We start from the raw sequence: 20,629 nt of genomic DNA on the forward strand, positions 1-20,629 counted from the left end.
GGACCACTGATTCCCTGGTTAGTCTTCCCTAAAAGAGCATTAAATTGGACCCGAGATGGATCAAGTCAAAGGCAGTGGTAGATTTGCTAAGAAATAATTCGACAGTGCTTTAGACATTGCTCAGTACTGATCAGTGATTCTTTTTGTGCTTATTACATGGTTCCTGAGATCATCTGAAAGAATGTATCAAACCTGCTTAATCTACCACTCTATCTGTTGAAGAAATGTTTTTAAATGTATAGAACGCACACAACTAATAGATAGCATAAAAGAGAATCACAGGGCTTCCCTGGTGGCGCAGTGGTTGAGAGTCCGTCTGCCAATGCAGGGGACACGGGTTCGTGCCCCGGTCCGGGAAGATCCCACGTGCCGCGGAGCGGCTGGGCCCGTAAGCCATGGCCGCTGGTCCAACAATTTTATACTCTTCTATAAAAAATCAATGAGTTCCTTTTTCCAAATGTGCTTGGACCCCAAATCTATAAAAGAGTTACAAATGTAGATGCTTAGGGTGAAACAGATGGAATGAAGGGCCAGGGTCCTCCTTGCTCTGATGATATCTTTACTCCCAGCCTCCAGGAGGTTTCGTGGGATACCACAGTTTCAAAATCAGTGCTCTGAACCAACTCCCTCACTTATGCTCAAGGAAACTGAGTACCAGAAGATCAAGGAACCTGCCGGTGGTCAAGTGGCAGCTTGCATAAAAGAGCTACAAGTTTCCAAGTCCTGGTTTACTATATTTATTTATTAAAATACTTAATCAGTGATGTGGCAATAACCAAACTGCACATCTGGAGGGAAGATTCAAAAGCAGAATTCAAAGTTTTATAAATTTATTTATGTATAAATATATGTAAAAAAATGTATATATATTATATACATATATTTAACCACAATTATGGTTAACGAACATAACATTGCATAAAATAATGGGAAAGAAATATATCAAATACTGACTGAAGTTCTACTTGATGATGGGCCTGGGGGCATTTTCTACTTCTCTCCCACCTACTTTTCTTCAATAAGCATGTATTAATTTTGTAATAATCATTTAAAATTAAAAAAAAAGAAAAGTTAAAAATAAAAGACCTAGCTCTATAACAAAGCACCATGGTTAATGAAACGTGGACTTTGGCAAAAGACAGACCATAGTTTGACTTTCAGCATCTCCGTGTATAACCTACTACTTGAACTTCAGCTTATTAATCTCTAAAATGGACATAATCAAATATCTCCTTCAAAGGGTTGTTGTCAACTTTAAACACCACATGCGAAAGTTGATGATACACAACCTAGCACTAAAAAGGGTCTGCTTTTTTGTTTCTGTTTTCTATGGCCGAGTAGCATTCCATTGTAAATATATACACTACATCTTCTTTAGCCATTCATCCATGGATGCACACAGGTTATTTCCATATCTTGGGTATTATAAATAATGCTGCAATGAACAAAGGGGTATATATGCCTTTTTGAATTAGTGTTTTCCTGTTCTTCAGATAAATACCCAGAAGTCGAATAGCTGGATCACATGGTAGTTCTCTTTCAATTTTTTTGAGAACCCTTATACTCTTTTCCATAGTGGCTGCATCAATTTACATTCCCACCAAGAGTGTACACTTGCCGTTTGTGACAACATGGATGGACCTAGAGGGTATTATGCTAAGTGAAATAAGTCATATGATATCACTTATATGTGGAATTCAAAAAAAAAAAAACCAAAACAAAACAAATGAACAAACAAAACAAAACAAAACTTATAGATACAGAGAAGACATTGGTGGTTACCAGAGGAGAGGAGGGTTGGAGGTGAGAGAAATCGGTGAAAGAGGAGTCAATTATATGGTGACCGATTGCAACTAGACTTATTGTGGTGATCACTTTGTAGGGTACACACATATCAAATTATTGTAGAATATAAAACTAATGTTATTTGTCAATTACGCCTCAGTAAAAAAAGGTAGGGTCTTTTTCTCTTTCTCAAATTTTCTATCATATCCAATAGTTAACTGTCCGCTATAGCTCATGATGAAAACACACTCTCCAATAGTGGGCTAACTTTTTTTTAATCTCAGAAGAATGTTGTGTTGGGACTTCCCTGGCAGTCTGGTGGTTGAGACTCTGCACTTCCAATGCAGGGGGTGCGGGTTTGATCCCTGGTCGGGGCACTAAGATCCCACATGCCTCAGGGCGTGCCCAAAAAGTAAAAAACAAAATAAAATAAAATAATGTTGTGTTAACTGCAAAAAAACCTGCACAAGTTCGCAGGTTTAAGATAGAAATCAGTGACGACAGTGTTTCCTAAGTATGCTTTGCGGAATAATAATCTGATAAAAGGCTCCATGCTTTAAAAAAAAAATTCAAATGAGCCTAGGAACTGCATACCGTAATCCTTCTTAGGGCCAGCAGTACACATTAGTATGTTAGAAGCTCCTGAAAATCCTCCAGTAAAGAAACTCTACCAGGATTTCTTAAACTGACTTCATCAAGGCTGTCCTGCTCTCCATCCCTTTTCCTCCCTAGTATCTATGAACTCCCTATGGACACACTGGGAGGTACTGGCACAAACAGGACCTGAACTCAGGTCTTCTGATTTCAAAGTCCAAACTTGTCCCTACTGAACCCCCAAATCTGACTCTGGAATGAAAGTGGACAACATGTCCAACTTCCAACTTCCCAGACCAAATAACAATCAACCAAATGGCAGTCAAGCTTAAAAGCTATTGCAGACCTTGCAAAACAGTTGGGCATTGTCTCTTCCGAGCATCTACAGTGCTGTGCACCTTCCCGACATAGTCCCTTGTGGTCGAGTGTCTGTCTAGACTGTCCCAGGGGGCTATGAGTGACCGTGGAAGGGCTACAATCTTTAAGCATCCATGTATCTTCCCTTCCCAGTGCCCAGAAGGTGCTCAATCCATATCTACTCAGTATCTAAGGGAATGTCCCTTACAACTAGCAACATGTAGATGGTTTAATGGAAAGTAAAACTACTGAAAATGCCACTGATACTTAAAATTGCTTTCAAACAACTTAAATGGTCAAGAAGAATAAGATGGGCATCCTCCAGAAAGAAATATGAAACCAAAGTGAATCTCTGGCCACTTAAAAACCACTACAGAGGGGCTTCAATCATCACTACTACTACATAGAGTGACAAGAAGAAACCCACCAAATGGGAGTCCTGGCAGAAGGTCCTGTACGAAAGGGAATCTCTTGGCATCAGACCCCAAACCTCTCTCCAAATACTCCTCAGCAGAATTAGGATAAGAGCCGAGGGAACGCTCAACAGCTTGAAGTGGTTATGAGAACTCTAAAGAAAAATCCTCGATTGCATGTTCAGGCCCAAGGAAATGAACATGGGTTTTTCATACAGGTTCTTCATTTCTCCCCTTGCCTGATGCAGGAAGTCTACCAGGAGGGGAAAACCCCTCAGAACCACAAAGAATAGACCAAGGCCAAGGTACTATTTCACTTCTCTCTGATGAGGAAACAGATAATCTCCTCTTCAGACACAATCATCTTCAAAATAGAAAAATATCAAGTGGTAGGAGACAATATAGGGCCATGAGACACACACACGTGCGTGCACACACACACTCACACACACTCTCTCTCTCTGGCATTGCAAGCTTCTATCCAAATGAAGGAACACTAATCTTGCAAAAGCAAGTCCGTCAGGCAGTCTGAGATAGCCAGTAGAACTCTTAAGAGACAGCAAGATAAACCAATAGCTTCCATTAATTGACTAGGACAAAAAACTGTTCACTCCTTAAGACAGTTCCTGTGATTCCCCCCAATCTGGAATGCTCCTTCGAATCCTCTTCAACAAGTTCCAGATTCTTCCCTTAGCCTTTAAGGTCCTTCTCTGTAAAGCCTTTCCTGGCCACTCCCTTCACAATCTTTCCCCCCTCTCTGAATTCCTACGTCACTGATATCTGTGCCACGACATATCATTTCACTGTCTTGTGTGCACGATGTGGTAGAAAGAGCACCAGCTGTGTGAGGCGGGGAGCCTGCAGTTGAGACCCAACTCAGCTACGTGTCTTCTTGACAAAATCCTTTAACCTCTTCAAGCTCAGATTCCTCTAGAAAATGGGATTAACAACTACCTTACCTACCTTCACATGGGCTGCTGCTGCTGTGACGAGCACATAAAAGGAATGAAAGCTATTAATTACTCCAAGAAATATGTCTTGCTCTTTTTGTAATATCCTGCTTCCCTTCTACTTGCCCAACAGAGCCCATAGTGACATTTCATAACTATTTAATGAAGCTGCCACTTCCAAATGTCATTTTTAAAAGCCCAAATCATTCGGACACACATGAGGAAACACATCTTTCCGAATTTCATGAGAAAATAAAATTTATATTTCAAGCAAGATTTGCAGCTTGAAAATGAAGGCATACACGCAGTTTTCCTGCAGCTGATGCTGAAATCACGTGATAGGGAAAAAACTCATTTCTATGGAAGTAACTATCGGGCAGCTACTCAGTACTTCAAAGGCCACAGCTAAAAGATGAGGACTTACTCACTGACCCCAGAGGCTGGCTGCAGGAGGAGAGGTGAGACAGTGACTGTCCCCTGGACCCACACACTCTACTTAGAACATATTGTGGTGTTTCTGAGAAGGGAAAGGCAAACTGCTTTCATATCTAGACCCAGAAGACTGTATGTTAGGCTGGACTCAGAAAACAACTATTACCACCATCATCCAGAAGAGCCACCCTGAATCCATTACTGGGAGAAAGTTAAGAAATAACGTAGCGCTCAAATCATTAGACTTAGTTCTCAGAACTGGGAAGATGTAATAGAAGAAAAAAAGCTGTACATAAACTCTTTATTCCAAAACACTACAGAATTTGAGAGACTGAAGAGGTGCTGGAACTCTCATGCATCTGTAACTTTTGGACATAAGTAAACTACAGTCCAGGGAGATGGTGATTTGTCTAAAATCTCATACATAGCAAAGAGTTAGTCCTGGGTCTAGGCAAAGACTCAAGATGCTTTTCAGGGCTTTCCCACTATAAATAGTCAATTGTCTCACAGATTTGAGAATGTATGAAAGATAATCTGTAAAGTCTTTTTAAAACTTATGGAGTCCTAGAAGATAAAGGGCAGGAAGAACACTTCATTATATATTCTAAACTCACCAAGGTTTTAACTAAATAAAAAATAAATCTGTGAATACAATTCAGCTCCAATTCTTAAAATAGGTATTTTAGGTTTTAATATTAAAAAAGGCATTAGATAATATTCCACCATACACTATAACCTCTTTATAAATAATCATCAAAGCCAGATGTCTAAAAAAAGAAAAAATAAGTTAAAGCAATTATCCTGGTACTGAAAAAAAAAACATTAACCAGCAAAATCACTAAGTAACTCATTTATGAGTATTTATCCTTATTCAAAAAGAATCTATTATATTATCTTGTTATCTGACATTGTCTAGGAACAAGACATTGTTGCATTAACAAAAAGCAACCATATGAATTACATACTGAACACAATTTTTCAAAAATTAGAATACCACAAAATATGCAGTACAACTATCCACACAGAAAATGCTCAGAAAATCTGAGTTTTAATGCTTATTTTGGCATTAACTTATACTCCAATATCAGGGCCTCAGTTTCCTATAGTGGAATAGTTCATTCCATTCGCTTGTTCCATTAATTAAGGGAATTCACATGTACCTGACAGTGGTTTGGATAACATAAAGCAATACATTAAAACGTAAGAAACGATTATACTGAATATAATTTATTCTCCTTTTGAAGATTCAATGAACTTCTAAAACAAAGGCCATGAAATTAAGAATTGAATTTTCATGATTTTTTTAAGGCACGATGGACCCAAGATTGAACAAACATAGCTGGCATATCAGTGAAGAAACTATAAAGAAGTTCCAGATGTTTCTAAACGCTGATAATGGCAAATGAAAGTAGGAAGCAGTACATAGCGTAATTGCCAAGTAAACTTCCCACTCCACACTCCATGTATCATATCTCTAAGAACAAAAGCAACGTGGGGCACACACATGATTTTACTCTACTAGCTTATATAATCAACTTCATGCAATATCAAAATTTGGTGAGCATGTAATATTTAGCTCAGACTTTACAACATGAAAGTACCTGTTAAAGAGAAATAAAATCAAGAATTGATATTATGGGGCTTCCCTGGTGGCGCAGTGGTTAAGAATCCGCCTGCCAATGCAGGGGACATGGGTTTGTGCCCTGGTCCAGGAAGATCCCACATGCCACGGAGCAACTAAGCTTGTGCGCCACAACTACTGAGCCTGCGCCCTAGAGCATGCAAGCCACAACTACCGAGCCCGTGTGCTGCAACTACCGAAGCCCACGTGCCTAGAGCCTGTGCTCCACAACAAGAGAAGCCACCGCAATGAGAAGCCCATGCACCATAATGAAGAGTAGCCCCCGCTCGCCACAACTAGAGAAGGCCCGCGCGCAGCAACAAAGACCCAATGCAGCCCCCCCAAAAAATAAAGAAATAGAAAAAGAAAAACAATTGATACTATTTTATTCTGAAACAGACTAACTGCCTTTTTGTAAACGCTTCAAGTCCAGATAAAGGTCTTTACGTCTACTAGAACTTTCCATAAAAGTCAACAGTAACCTAATGGACCTTTTAGGGCAGTGCAGCCCACTGAAATACTCATGAGGTAGGTGTTAAGTCTTCTCTGACTCAATTTGGATAGCTCCTGAATGCTTTTCCCCAAACCAATCTAATTAGCTGTAAGATTTTTTGGTTGTTATTTAACAAGTAAAGAATTAATTTAAATAGGCAGAATTCATAAAATTTTATTTATCTGAAGAAGAAAAAATGGCTAGAATAACAACCACACAGTTTCAATCTATTGTTGAGGAGATTTTAGATGACTTTTGATGCTTTAACCTTTAAATCGTAATTTATTTTAAATTGCTATTACGTGCAGTGTTCACAATTCCATAGTCAACTCTGGTTAGCAAACCATCCCTTTGGAAATGGCTCCTTGAACTAAGTATATGCTGGCCTATTTGGCTGAGATACAAGAAAGAAGAGCTTGCTGAAGTAAACATATTTGCCTCATGGTCCACTTAAACTGTTAGAAAAGCCTCATATGGACATCTTTGGGTCTCCTCTCTGCCTTGTTTATTTAATGATGTTTAATATTTTGATTCTGCAATATCTGAAATGTATTCTTTCTCTGCAGTTGCCCTATAACTAACCCAACTGATAGCCTCCCTTTTTGTATCTCCCTCCCTAATGACCCATTCCAATGTAGTAGCCCTCAGTGTTCCAGAGGGAAAGATGATTTTTGGCTGACAAAGGTAGTATATATAACACAATGACAAGAAACCAGCCATGTCAATTGTATGCTATAAATCATGATTCCAGTGGTTCTCTGACAGTGTGAAATACAAAACTGCTTCATCCATTTCTTGGAAAGTCCTACCACCAGCAAGAGTAGCTTGTTCCATTTCCTATACACCAGGCCTCCGTTTGAGTCTTCTCTGATGGAACGTAAATATTTAGTAACCAGAAAATTCAAAGAATCATTTATTGTGTCAAAAGTTAGAAACAACCTAAAATTGAGAATTAAATACATCATGATATAACAGAATACTAAGCCTCCACTAAAGACTAGACTATACTTCTATATTTATTGTGATACATATTTATATATATGTGTATATATAGTTTTGTCAAACAGGTTACAAAAGAGAATGATACCATTTTTGGAAACACACATGTATCACGAACATCCATAGGAAAAAAGTCTAGAAGGTGTATATCACCTTTGAACTGTTACCTTTGGGTGATAAAATTATGAAATAATTTTTGGCTTTATTTTTTCCAGTGTTTTCTAATTTCTCTGATAAAGACATATTACTTGTGTTTAGAAAAGAAAAACGTTGTTTTTCTTTCAAGCATATTCTATGTTTTTAAACACGTAGGCTGCATTGTAAAATTAAAAATAGATGCTTCCTACGTTTGCTTTCTTTAAAAATACGAAACGGGCTTGCAGATTTCCCTAAATAACTGGAACTTTTGTCCTCTGTGTATAATTAGGTTCCAAAGCCATCATATTCACCAAACATAATGGTCTCAGGATAAGAGCCAAACCACCCACAAAGATGAAGCTGAAATCTGAACTTAAGTGCATAAAGGAATTCCAGTCTCAGATATTTCCCATCATTCCAGAGAGAAAACAACAACAAACCATCAGAGTGACAACTCTTCTATCATCTATATTTTCTTCAGTATCCATCTATCCAGTCTACTGCCAAATGTAAAAACCATTTGAAAACTCTGCCTTGTTGTCATTATAGTAAGGAAAACTTTGCATAACTCTAATGACAACTAATCACTATAGTTTTCCCCTGGGGTTTCATTCTTAGAACCCAATTACCAAAACTCTGAAGAGATCTATTCCCAATCAGCTGATGAACTGCCTCTCTCGGTCTGAAACCAGCAGGGCTATTTTATAATATTCATCAAGTTGATCTGTAGTCCTGGGACAAAGACTCAATCTGGCAACTCAAGAACGTTAGGACATAATCAATGTTTCCAAATTCCATCGGCCCTCGTCCAGCGATTGTGCACAATGGTGATCTTATCTGCCCCAAGAAGCCTGAGAAAGGCGAACACAGGCTCTTATTTCCATCACACCTCACTCCATTCCTTTCCTTTTTTCCTATTCCTCTTTTTTAAAATAAAAGCTAAAACCCTTCCACTTTACTGCTTGTTCAGCTGGAATTAAAAAGACTGCACGTATCTATGATAAATGTAAATCAGGGCTATGAAAAAAGTCACTGGCTTAGGAAAAAAGATGAAGCCATGTTTTCCCATCCTGTGTTTTTAAGAAACTTCAAGAAATTAATGTAAATTACAAAAGAGAAGTAAATGCAAAATAGCCCCTTAGAGACTCTTCAATAAGCAAGAGTTCACAGGTTTCCCATGGAAAAAGTAATCTCAGTTAAGAATGAACAAGTAATTGAAAAGTATAAACCATATGAGGAAATAATCCACCAAGAGGTAAAGCTAGCAGTTGTGACAAACAGGAAGTTTACCAAACCATGAACTTGAGAAAACAAAGTAAGTTTGAAGAGTGGTAAAGTAAGTATACTAATGATATAAAAGAAAGAATTAAAACATTAATACAAGAATAAGACACGGTAGGGGGAAAAAAAAAAAAAAAGACAGGTGTTTTAAAGAAAATACAGGAAAATCCCAGGTTCTCTCCTTGGCCTGTGGTGGGCTGATACCTCAGGATGAAAGGGAGAGCAAAAGGTTAAAGGGAGGTCATAAGAGGAAGGGAAATCAGCAAATATATAAAGTATATGTTTAAAGGCAATTGACAGGTTTTTTCAGATCCCCCAAACTCAAGCAATCCAGCATCCACATAGTCTTTTTGCAGGGAGAAAAGGAGGGGAAAATGGAATCCACTCCATCAAAAGACAAATCTTATTTTAAAAAAGATGTCTAACTAAACATGTGCATTAGTTTCCATCGCCTCTTAAAACTCTCCTCAAATGTTAATATAGGGATGAAAAAGAAAAGAAAAGAAAAAGCAAAGAGAACAAAAGAGAACTAGTTTAGGAGGTTGGGAAGCACATGGACTAGTGGTAACTGAGAGCAATCCCAAGAAAACAGAACTCTAAGCCAGTAAGGAGGAAAAATGAACAGCAAACTGTGTAACAGAGGCCTTAAAAGAATGAGGGGGCTTCCCTGGTGCTGCAGTGGTTGGGGGTCCGCCTGCCGATGCAGGGGGCGCGGGTTCGTGCCCCGGTCCGGGAGGATCCCGCGTGCTGTGGAGCGGCCGGGCCCGTGAGCCATGGCCGCTGTGCCTGCGCGTCCGGGGCCTGTGCTCCTCGACGGGAGAGGCCGCAACAGTGAGAGGCCCGCGGAGCAGTGAGAGGCCCTCGTACCAAACACAAAAAAAAAAAAAAAAAAAAAAAAAGAATGAGGAATTGGAGGTGCAGATAACTTGCAAAATGGAGGTGAAGGTGGAGCTAAAAATAGGACTGGTCGAAAGACCACTTAAAAAGTTACCTTTAGATTCTCACTTTGCACAGTGGAACAACTAGCTGTCCTCCACACCAGAGAAGACTGAAAGTTTATTGTCTGGAAAAGGGAAATAAGAGTTGCTAGAACAGGGGACAGGAACACAGTTCAAAGTAGGGCCATCATACTAACTACAATGGATTAAGTAAAAGTTGCAAACAGATGTTAAATCAGACCTGCCCTAGCCCTTTACCTTATTAGACACCCAGAATACTGGGAGCCAGGATGAAAACTTCCAGGCAGATCTTTTTTTCCCCCCTGGGAACTCCAGACATTTTAAGAGAAAAGAGCACTGATCATCTTGCACTGAAATCCATACAAAGAAGCTCCACTCATGCAAAGTGCTTTCAGATTTTAAGTGCCTCTTCACAATAAGAATGGACATCCCCCCCACCAAAATTAACAGACATTTGAAGAAACTCTAATAAATATGAAAGCCAGAGCTTAAAACAAAAAAGAACCTGGAAGAACAAACTAAGTAGGGAAATTATAATGTTAAGAAAAACTATTATTAACATTCTCAAAGATATTGAACAAGAACAAAATGGTACCAAAAAAAAAATTCAGAGAATTTTTAAAAGAAACGTCTTGGAAATTCATGGTAATTAGAAAATAAAGTTGGAAAAAATATCTCAGAAAGTAGAACAAGACAGAAAGACGGAAAATTGAGAGAAAAGGTAAGAGCACTAAAAAAGTCATCTAGAAAATTCAATATGTGACTAGTAGGAGCTCAAGAAAGAGCACAGGAAAAAACAGGAAAGTTATAATCAAAGAAAGCATTCAAGAAAGTTTTTCAGAACTCAAGGGGATATGAATTGCTATTCTGAGAGAGTTCATCACATATTCAAGAACAATGACTGAAAATACGTTTGTTATTATTATTCTGTACTAACTTATTTTTTAATGGAAAGGAGACCCTGAAGAATGCTCTAGCCCCATCCTGCTTTTCACCATCCTGGCTATGCTTTCCTCCATCTTACCTCAAACCACAGCCGCCAATCTCCATCTCTGACCTTCCTTACTGGTATTTCTGTCCCTGACCACAAGGACCACTGCAGGCTTAAAGCACAAAGCCACGGTTTTGGCATTGAAGGGTAGCAGAATATGCTACTTCCGGCGTAAGGATTATTTTGAGCTGAAGGCAACTGAGAAGTGAAACCAAGCTGGATGCTGTGGGGCCCTCCCAGGCAGAAAAGCCTTTCCGTGTCCCCTTCTTGTTTGTAGGAAAGCTTCCTAGACCTTCTCTGAGCGCCAAAGGGCAGATTCAAACAGTTACTAATTAAGGGAGTGAGGGAATACAGAAAGAAACAACAGTGCAGGATGGGGCAGGGTCCTGGTTCCTCCTCAGGGGACGTGCATATAATACTTTGATACATACCTCAGAGTTCTTCTGCAGGAACTAGAGCCCTCACCCAGGTGGAGGATGATAACTCAGTCTGGGCCCAAGTGGTGGACCCCAGACTGGCTGGAACCAGAAGGCTGATGATTGAGATTCCTGGAACAGCACCCTGTTAGCTCACCACCAACCAGTCAGAGGAGGGTTACACGCCCTGCAGTTCCTCCCCAACCCCAATTTTGCCTATAAAAACTCTTCGTGGAGAAGAGGAGTTCAGGCTTTTTGAGCATGCTCCACACTCTAATGTTTTCGTTTGGCCTCACTGTGCATTGCGCATACGAACTATTCTATTCAACAATAGAAGCAAATACAGGAAAAGCTCTCTGCTTTCCCCCTATGTGCCCAAAAGTAGGACATAAGTTTGTAAAAGTATTCCCTCTCCCTGCTCTACCAGGAAGGACAGAAGTTAATCACTGGAGACAACTTTAAGAGTCTAAAAACTTATCAGCCCAGAGATGGCACTGGGGGAATCTATATAACAAACCTTGGTAACACTAGACCTTCTCTACCATTAGTTTTCCGACATTTGCTTTCTCACATTTGCTTCCCCTAGAAGCTCAAAGTCCTTTTCCTTTGTCTCGTCACTACTCTAAAAATGTGTTGTTCTTTTGTTAAGATGCTGTATAAACTCAAGTTCTTACCACCCTTTTGAGTTACTCATGGCTAGTGTTCCCATGTGTATATGCCACAAGCATTAATAAATTTGCTTACTTTTCTCTTGTTAATCTGTCTTCTGTCGGTCTAACTTGTAGGGCCCCTGCCAGAGACCATAACATGGGTGGAGGAGGAAGATTCTTCCCCTCCCTACAGTATCTAAATGTAGAAGTTTTAGTCACACCATTGTAATAGGCAATGGTACCTCTTTACTACTAAAGAAATGATGAGAATAACAGTACCATAAAATTTAGATACATTTTATATACAGTAACCATAATCCCATATTTTCTAAGGCAGTTCAGGTTTCAAATATATTTTTCTTGTCTCATACACCACCAAAATGTCTTAGAAGGTGTGACATTTCAGTTTCTAAATTCTCTCCCAGAACGCTTCCACTACCTAGAAATTGTTAGAGATTTTAGTTAGATGCGTGCTGATGATTTTACTCAGAAGCACCACCACTTTTAATAATCTACGGACTTTGGAAGACTGACACAACTAATTTAAAGTACACCTTTGGTGTTTAAATTAGGACTACCTAGTGTTGGTAACGGATTAATAGCAGGCTGAGAGAAAACACAGTTTCTTGATTAATGTAAAATAAAAAGCCTTATCTAAAGTGAAGTAAGTTTTTACAGTCTACCGAGGATTAGAAATCCCCACTGGCTGGGAAACCAAAGCCATTCCATTTCAGTGAGAAAAGGTCTACCTAATCTCTTCTAAATCTATACTTATAAAAACATATTTAACTCACTGAGGTAAGAGGGAAGCTAATTTAGAGACCATGACCCTGGAGACTAACACCACATTGCAAAACTGGCAACAACTCACAGGCCCAGATAGGGGAAATCAAGTTCAAGCCTACGTCCCCAAATAAATTTCTAAGACTAATTTTGACAGCTAGAGGAGTTTAAACTATTTTCAGACTAGAGATCATCTGAAGGGGTGAATTCTAAACTGACGGCACCTAAATGTGCATCCTTTGGTCAGTCGTAGCTGTGAAGGTGCTGTCCATGTTCCCACCATGTTCTATTCTTCTTCCCCAAATGGACCCCTGTGCCAGTCTCCTTCCCTGGTCTCCTGGATTTCAGGGAAAGCAAGTGTACGTCTTCTTTACCTTTATCTCCACACTCAAAAAAAAATACATTAAGCATTTTTTTCTGACAGCAAGTATACCATCTCTTAAAAATGAATACCCATCAACTCATCGACTTTTCCCTGGGCATCACTGACCATGTCTTCTTGGTTCTAACGACCTGATAACTTCTCGAACTTACAGGGCCCATCTTCACTGAGCTTCTTTATCAACTGACCAATAGTTAGCAGCAGCAAAGCTCAGCTGCACAGAAGGGATGCTTCTCATCCAACAAGTTGGGCAGCACTGGAGCACAGTCTCCGGTTGTAAAGGGACCTGTAAAAGCTTTTGCTTTGGCTAAGGTAGAATACCACCAGGGCGCAGCAGAAAGTCTATCAAATTACAAGACGCATCCCAGCACCTTTCCCAAACTATGAAGGATTTTAGAGACATCTTCCAACAGAGACTCTACACCTAAGCAATACAACTATGTGTGGAATTGCAAGAACTAGAACCCCTGTTTTCTAAATCATCAGTTGATGCTCCTTACACTATACCCATGTGATTATAACGTGGATCTAGGGACTCTACAATTAGCAATACGGCCATTTCCATAGTTTTCCAGACAACACACTGCATGTCTGAGCTATCCTGCAATCTCACCTAAACAAGACCATGTCTGGGGTGTAGGATCTCAAAGAAATACAAAACCCTACAATTAAAGAATAGACAGGGACTTCACTGGTGGTGCAGTTGTTAAGAATCCACCTGCCAATGCAGGGGACACGGGTTCGATCCCTGGTCCGGGAAGATCCCACATGCCGCGGAGCAACTAAGACCGTGTGCCACATCTACTGAGCCTGCGCTCTAGAGCCCACGAGCCACAACTACTGAAGCCCGTGCCGCTAGAGCCCGTGCTCCGCAACAAGAGAAGACACCGCAATGAGAAGCCTACGCACTGCAACAAAGAGTAGCCCCCGCCCACTGCACCTAGAGCAAGCCCGCACCCAGCAACGAAGGTCCACGCACAGCAACGAAGACCCAACGCAGCCAAAAATAAATTAAGAAAAATAAATATATAAAAAACACACAGTTTACCAGAAGCACTAACCTTAAGACAATCACTTAAATATTTATTTTTGGTTTACATAAAAACGTAATAAGCTTTATTTTCTAGATGCCATAACTATAACTTAATGCAACAAAATTAGAAACTTGCAACTAAGTCAGTGATGTAAAAATATGTAAAATTACGTAAGTTGTAAAATTAGTTAACTTTTTTTTTAGGGCATGATAAAATTAAAAGATCTGAATGAGCACAGATAGGCTATTGGGCATTAGGTGACATAAGTTCCTTGCTTTTTAAAAAAATAAATTTATTTATTTATTTGTTTGTTTGTTTATTTATTTATTATGGCTGCGTTGGGTCTTTGTTGCTGTGTGCGGGCTTTCTCTAGTTGCGGTGAGCGGGGGCTACTCATCATTGCAGTCAGCGGGTGGGCTTCCCCTTGTAGTGGCTTCTCTTGTTGCCGAGCACAGGCTCTAGGCGCACGGGCTTCAATAGTTGTAGCACATGGGCTCAGTAGTTGTGGCTCGCAGGCTCCAGAGCGCAGGCTCAGTAGTTGTGGTGCACGGGCTTAGTTGCTCTGTGGCATGTGGGATCTTACCAGACCAGGGATGGAACCCGTGTCCCCTGCATTGGCAGGCGGACTCTTAACCACTGTGTCACCAGGGAAGTCCCAAGTTCTTTGCTCTTAAAAAGGCTTGAACATATATCACTGTGTTATGTTATAGTGAACTAAGTTCAAAATGAGTCTTATATAAAGTGTTCTCTCAACTCAATGCAAGTTCACAGGCATTTATGAAGTCTCTAACATTAACACACGTGACACTAAGTGTATAAAATATAGCTTTAAACAAATAACCATAAAAATACCAGTCAAAATACTCCATAGATGAAATTAAAAGTCAAACAACACCAGACAAAATATTTTTTAAATCTGTCATAGATTACAAATATGAAGAGCTCTTAAAAATCAGTTAAGGAAAAGACTTTAAACAAAGATTACAAACAGGCCAAACACACACACACACACACACACACACACACACACACAAAGTCAAAAAAATCAATCTCACTAGTTTAAAAAAAAAACAGAAAAAGAAAAAGAAAAATTATAGCAAGCTGCCATTCTTCAGCTACTGAGTTGGCAAAGATGAAAAAGAAACATAATTTTAAAAAAAAACAGTGTCACCAAGGGTTTAAGTTCTGCTAATTGTACCTGTGAAGTTCCTCATGAATCCATTTACTTCTCTTTACTTCATACAACCACCATGGTTTAGCCAATACCACATTTCATTTGAATTACTGCCACAGCCTCCTCAATGATATTCTTGTGTCCAAACACCAAGTGCATTCTCCATAGGGTGGCAAAGAGAACTTCTTCAACTGTGTGCTTCCCATCTTTGAAATTCTGCAGTGCTTCCCACTGCTCTTAGAATAAAATCCACACTTATTGTTATACAGTTTACAAGACTCGTCCTGCCTTTGTATGACTAAGTACCTCCACTGCGTACTACACATCTACTATGCTAGTCTTTTTTAGTTCCTAACCACCCCAGGACCTTTGAACATGCTGTTACAGCTACCTGGGACACTTTCACCCTATTCTTTCTTCACTATTGGCTTCCACTCAACTTTCAGGCCTCCACTCTTCTTTTTTTTTTTGAAGGGAGTGCAATGTTTAATTGGCATCCAAAGGTATTATCAGCTAAATGTTAAAAAGTATTAAATGTACATCTCACAAAAAATTACATTTGTCCTTGACTTTTGCTTCTCTCTGATCCACATGTTACTAATACATCATAATACAATATATATGCCACATATTCAGGCCTCCACTCTTATATGTCATCTCTTCACCAAGCCTTCCATGATTGTTCTCTTACCTACATCATCATCTTACTTGTTGAGTGTCTTTCTGCCCTGCCAGAACGGAAGCTCCAGGATGGAAGGAAGTTCTCTTGTGTTTTTTCATTATTGTATCCTTGAGAGCTAGCACACAGTAGGCACTCAATATAAATATCTGTTTCATGAGTGAAAAAATAAACACTAGAGAAGGAAGGTAGCTGTCTATATTTGATTCTAAAAACATAGGTCTTAAACCCAGATTCTCCATAATGTGGGGATGACCAGATCATTCTCAATAAAACTCATATATTTTCTTTAAAACTCCCAAGTATTAAAAAAAGAATAAATCCATAAACCATTTCATCAAAAAATTAATTTAAAAAAATCTCCTGAAAAGAAATACAGCTAGGATTTTCAGATGGGAAAACATATTTCCTTTAATCATACCATTTTTTCCTTTTAGACTTACTTTAGTAAGAGAAGAAAATAACATTGAGCCCTGTAGGAACTTAATTTCTTAAACATGTAAAAGGAATCGCTATCCAATTGTTATGCCTAAAGAGAAGGCTCAGAGAGTTTCCTTAATTTGTATTCTTTGTTATAAGTAAATTAAAAGAAAATGCAGAGTCAATGCTATAACAAAAAACCCAAAAGTATTCAAACAAAATTTACAATTTCACATTTATACAATAATTAAAGCAAAAATACTTTTTTTTCAAATTGTATGCACAGCTATTTTCCACCCGAAATTAAGCTCTCACACTTTTCAAAGTTATCAAAATCCTCCTTAGTAGTATGTTTAATCAGATTTTTAAGAGTGTCACAGTAAGAAACAGAGCCTAAATATGAAACCTTACAGATGTTTCTCAACATGCTTCTGAAGGTACGATAACTCCCAGATCCTTTACAGATGAGTTGTTCATTAATCTGCATTAGCTGTTGAGACAGTGGTTGGAACAATAATATAGGCACATCTGAGCAACATGGCATGGAGATGCCATGTCCCTAATTATTCATTCCTCAATAGGCCCTGGCCACTAAAATAGAACTGTAAGTATCACTGTCCTGAGTTGTGTTTTTTAATGCTCAGATCATGTAGTGCTCATTTTCTTTCAAAATTCTGTATGCATTAACACCTAAACCATTTGACAAAATGTCAGTTTCACATACAATGAGAACATTATGTTATCATAACCTGAAAAGGTGACATAGCTCATTAAAAGAATTTCAGAATCTTGTCAAATGACGTAAAGATGTAAACTGTGAGATCAAAGAATTTAACTTTCAAATGCCACAAGTTATTTCAGTATAAAAGAGAAACAAGGAGCAAGGGAAAATATGGATTTAATCTGTAGAAGAACCAAATACCAGTCATGAAGATTGAAACTGGAAAAATGACTAAGAACAATGATGTACTACATCTAGGGGAAAAGAAACTCTCAATGTCTCAGTAATGGGGAGGGGTAAAATTTAGCCCCTAATATGCCAAAAATGGCTTTCCAGATTATTTCTGAAAGCTACATTCTTACCATAAAATAACAGTGGAAGTCCCATGGGTGTCCATTCCATATTTGATCGTGTTCCACACCTACGCTAGAAGAATTAAACTACATACATAATAAAAGATCCACATATCTAAATTAAGTTCTTTTTGTATAGAGCTAAGTATATATTATAGAGATCCTGTTCATTAAAGGAACTTGATGATCAGCATTCAGAGAGCCTATTACCAAAGCACTCTGGCAAGGCAATAGGCACATCAACTTCACTGAAGACACAGTTCAAATTTATCTTCTATTTATATTCCTAATGAGCTTTTCTTTTTGGCATAAACAAAGCCAGCACTGAAGAGCTAAGGACTGAAAATTATACATATTAATAAAAGCCAAATCACTGAATCCAAATAAAACCAAACATTTATTAAGCACCTACTATGCATAAAGCGTTGTCACAGGCATTCTGGGAAACTGGGACACATACAGCACTGTTCCTGCTTAACCAGGTTAAAATGACCAAAAACCAAATTCCAACTCTTCTCCAAACCTACTCCTCTTGCATGCCTTCTTCAGCTTAGTAAATTGCAATTCCATCCTACCATATGCTCTGGCAAAGAATGTTTGCTGGCACGCTCTCTCTGCCCCTATCCAATCCATTACAGCATAAGACCAATAATATTCAAAGAAGTATCTGTGAATGAATTGGAAACTTTTATTCAGAAATACTCCAAACTTGAGTAAAAATAAATAGGCCTAAAACCTTCAATGGCCTAGTATAACATCTAGCACAGAATAGGCTCTTAATAAATATTTGTTGAATGCATGAATGAATGAAGGATTGGAAACATTTATTTTTGTTTCTAAAGCTCATTACTGTATTGAGAACCTACTCTTAAAGCACTATGTATCCCTGACAATGACAATTCATAATCCAGGTAGTGTAGCAAAGAGAACATGCTAAGGTAGGATATATGGAACAAAAAGTGCTCAAAGTGTGAAACAGGAGGTAACTACAAATAATATATGCTAAAATTCAGTAAAGGCAAAAACAATTTAAAAAAATTAGTTAATACTGCCACAACCTTTACGTAAGGCAATGTGACACTACTTGTCAAAATCTGTAACATACTTTATGCTCCAGAATTCCATTTCTAAGAATCTTGCTTCAGAAATATTAACAACTGAGTCAAGACATACATTCAAAAAGGTTCCCTGCAGCCCTCTTCACACAGCAGAATTTCCAAATGCATCCTTCATTGTGGTATGGATAAATAAAAGTGGTACCTCCTCACAACAGAATACCACACAGTCATTTCAAAGAATGAGCTGTAGGAAAGAATGAGGTGTATCTGTAGATATCGATGTGTCTGTGATACAGAAATACATATTATTTTCATTTTAAAATGTATATATTTCAAGGCAGGCTCCATGGCTTAGCTGATTAAGGTGCCTGTGTAGTAAAATGTGTATATTTTGCTGTACATGTGTATGTGTATGCATAAGCATAGAAAGTCTGGAAGAATATACAACACAGAGGCTATGGGGGAACTGGTATGGAGAACTGGAGTGAATGAGGGAATTTCACTTGTTTATACATGGTGTATATTCAATAATCACATACCAGTCTGCACTTAAAAAGATTAGAGAGAGTGCAAGAGGAAAAGGAGAAAGTGAAGAAGAGGGAAGGGAAAAATGATTACCAAAGAATTCTCAAGTCCAGAGTTACACATGTCTTTTAAAATATAAACGTCCATCTGGGATCAGCTGCCCAAGCCAGGAGGTCATGAAATTCACCTTCTCTTGAAGCTGTATCTTCTTGGGATTTCTACTCCTCTCCCTCTTTGGAAACCCATGTTGCTTGGGACCTGCCCCAACCTTCCTGGCAGTGGCAGTTCTGGTAATCATAAAAGTTAAGAAAAACAGAAGGGAAGAAGAATCGGGAGAGCAGCTCCCTGCTCCCTTCCAAAGCCCCCTGCAGCTACTGCTGTTCTGTCCTAGAGCTGAGACCATCCTTCATCCTTAACCCTGATGCTTGTGTAAGTGACAAAATTCACAGCAGACTCACCCAGCCTGGGCATTCCTCAGAAAGCTCCACCAACCAAGACCGACATGGTCACCAAACTAAACCTTTCTCTTTTTGTCCACAATTTGAATACAGACAGGGTTCTACAATGCAGACTTTTTAATCCTCTCTCTTTCTGATCTTGCAAGCAGTAAAAACATGACCCACAGAAGAACACAATTATAGAAATGGGGCTACCCAGGTCTGGAGCATGTTCCCAGGAAACCTGACTAGAAACAGGCAGTGACTTTCCCAGTTTCTCCAGGCCCTTGAGCTCCTAACCAGCCCACTAGCAGAATCTGTAGAGACATCTACAGGTCACTGCCTACCTGGCTTCATCCCGTTGCCAGAGGCTGCAATGGAGTGATGTGTGGCCTGCTCAAGGATCATTCAGAACCCATTTCCCAAACATTACTTATTTGTGCCCCAATTTACCTGCTATATTACCTGGACTATTATTTATTTAACAGTGTTCTTCAAATTGGCTTGTACTCTGCCTTCTTTTTTAAAACTGTCTTGTCCTAGATCCATATATATGCTGTCTACAAGAGACCCATTTCAGACCTAGGGACACATACAGACTGAAAGTGAGGGGATGGAAAAGGTATTCCATGCAAATGGAAATCAAAAGAAAGCTGGAGTACCAATACTCATATCAGATAAAATAGACTTTAAAATAAAGAAAGTTACAAGAGACAAGGAAGGACACTACATAATGATCAGGGATCAATCCAAGAAGATATAACAATTATAAATATATATGCATCCAACATAGGAGCACCTCAATACATAAGGCAACTGTTAGCAGCTATAAAAGAGGAAATCAACAGTAACACCATAATAGTGGGGGACTTTAACACCTCACTTACACCAATGGACAGATCATCCAAACAGAAAATTAATAAGGAAACACAAGCTTTAAATGACACAACAGACCAGATAGATTTAATTGATATCTATAGGACA

General features: G+C 38.9%; 1 protein-coding gene across 11 annotated transcripts in view; it reads right to left on the bottom strand.

Annotated features, from left to right (window-relative positions):
- SGMS1 (sphingomyelin synthase 1) overlaps positions 1–20,629 on the bottom strand; it is a 301,381-nt gene that overhangs the window by 38,789 nt on the left and 241,963 nt on the right. Inside the window, exon 1 of one of the 11 annotated variants that reach the window (XM_055081267.1) lies at positions 15,477–15,499. The exons of the other annotated variants lie outside the window; for them this stretch is intronic. The gene's annotated coding sequence lies outside the window, so the exon portion shown is untranslated. Of the gene's footprint in view, positions 1–15,476; positions 15,500–20,629 lie in introns of those variants that run through there. 11 annotated transcript variants of the gene reach the window in all.

This window comes from Physeter macrocephalus, chromosome 20, assembly GCF_002837175.3.
Source record: "Physeter macrocephalus isolate SW-GA chromosome 20, ASM283717v5, whole genome shotgun sequence".
NCBI lineage: Eukaryota > Metazoa > Chordata > Mammalia > Artiodactyla > Physeteridae > Physeter > Physeter macrocephalus.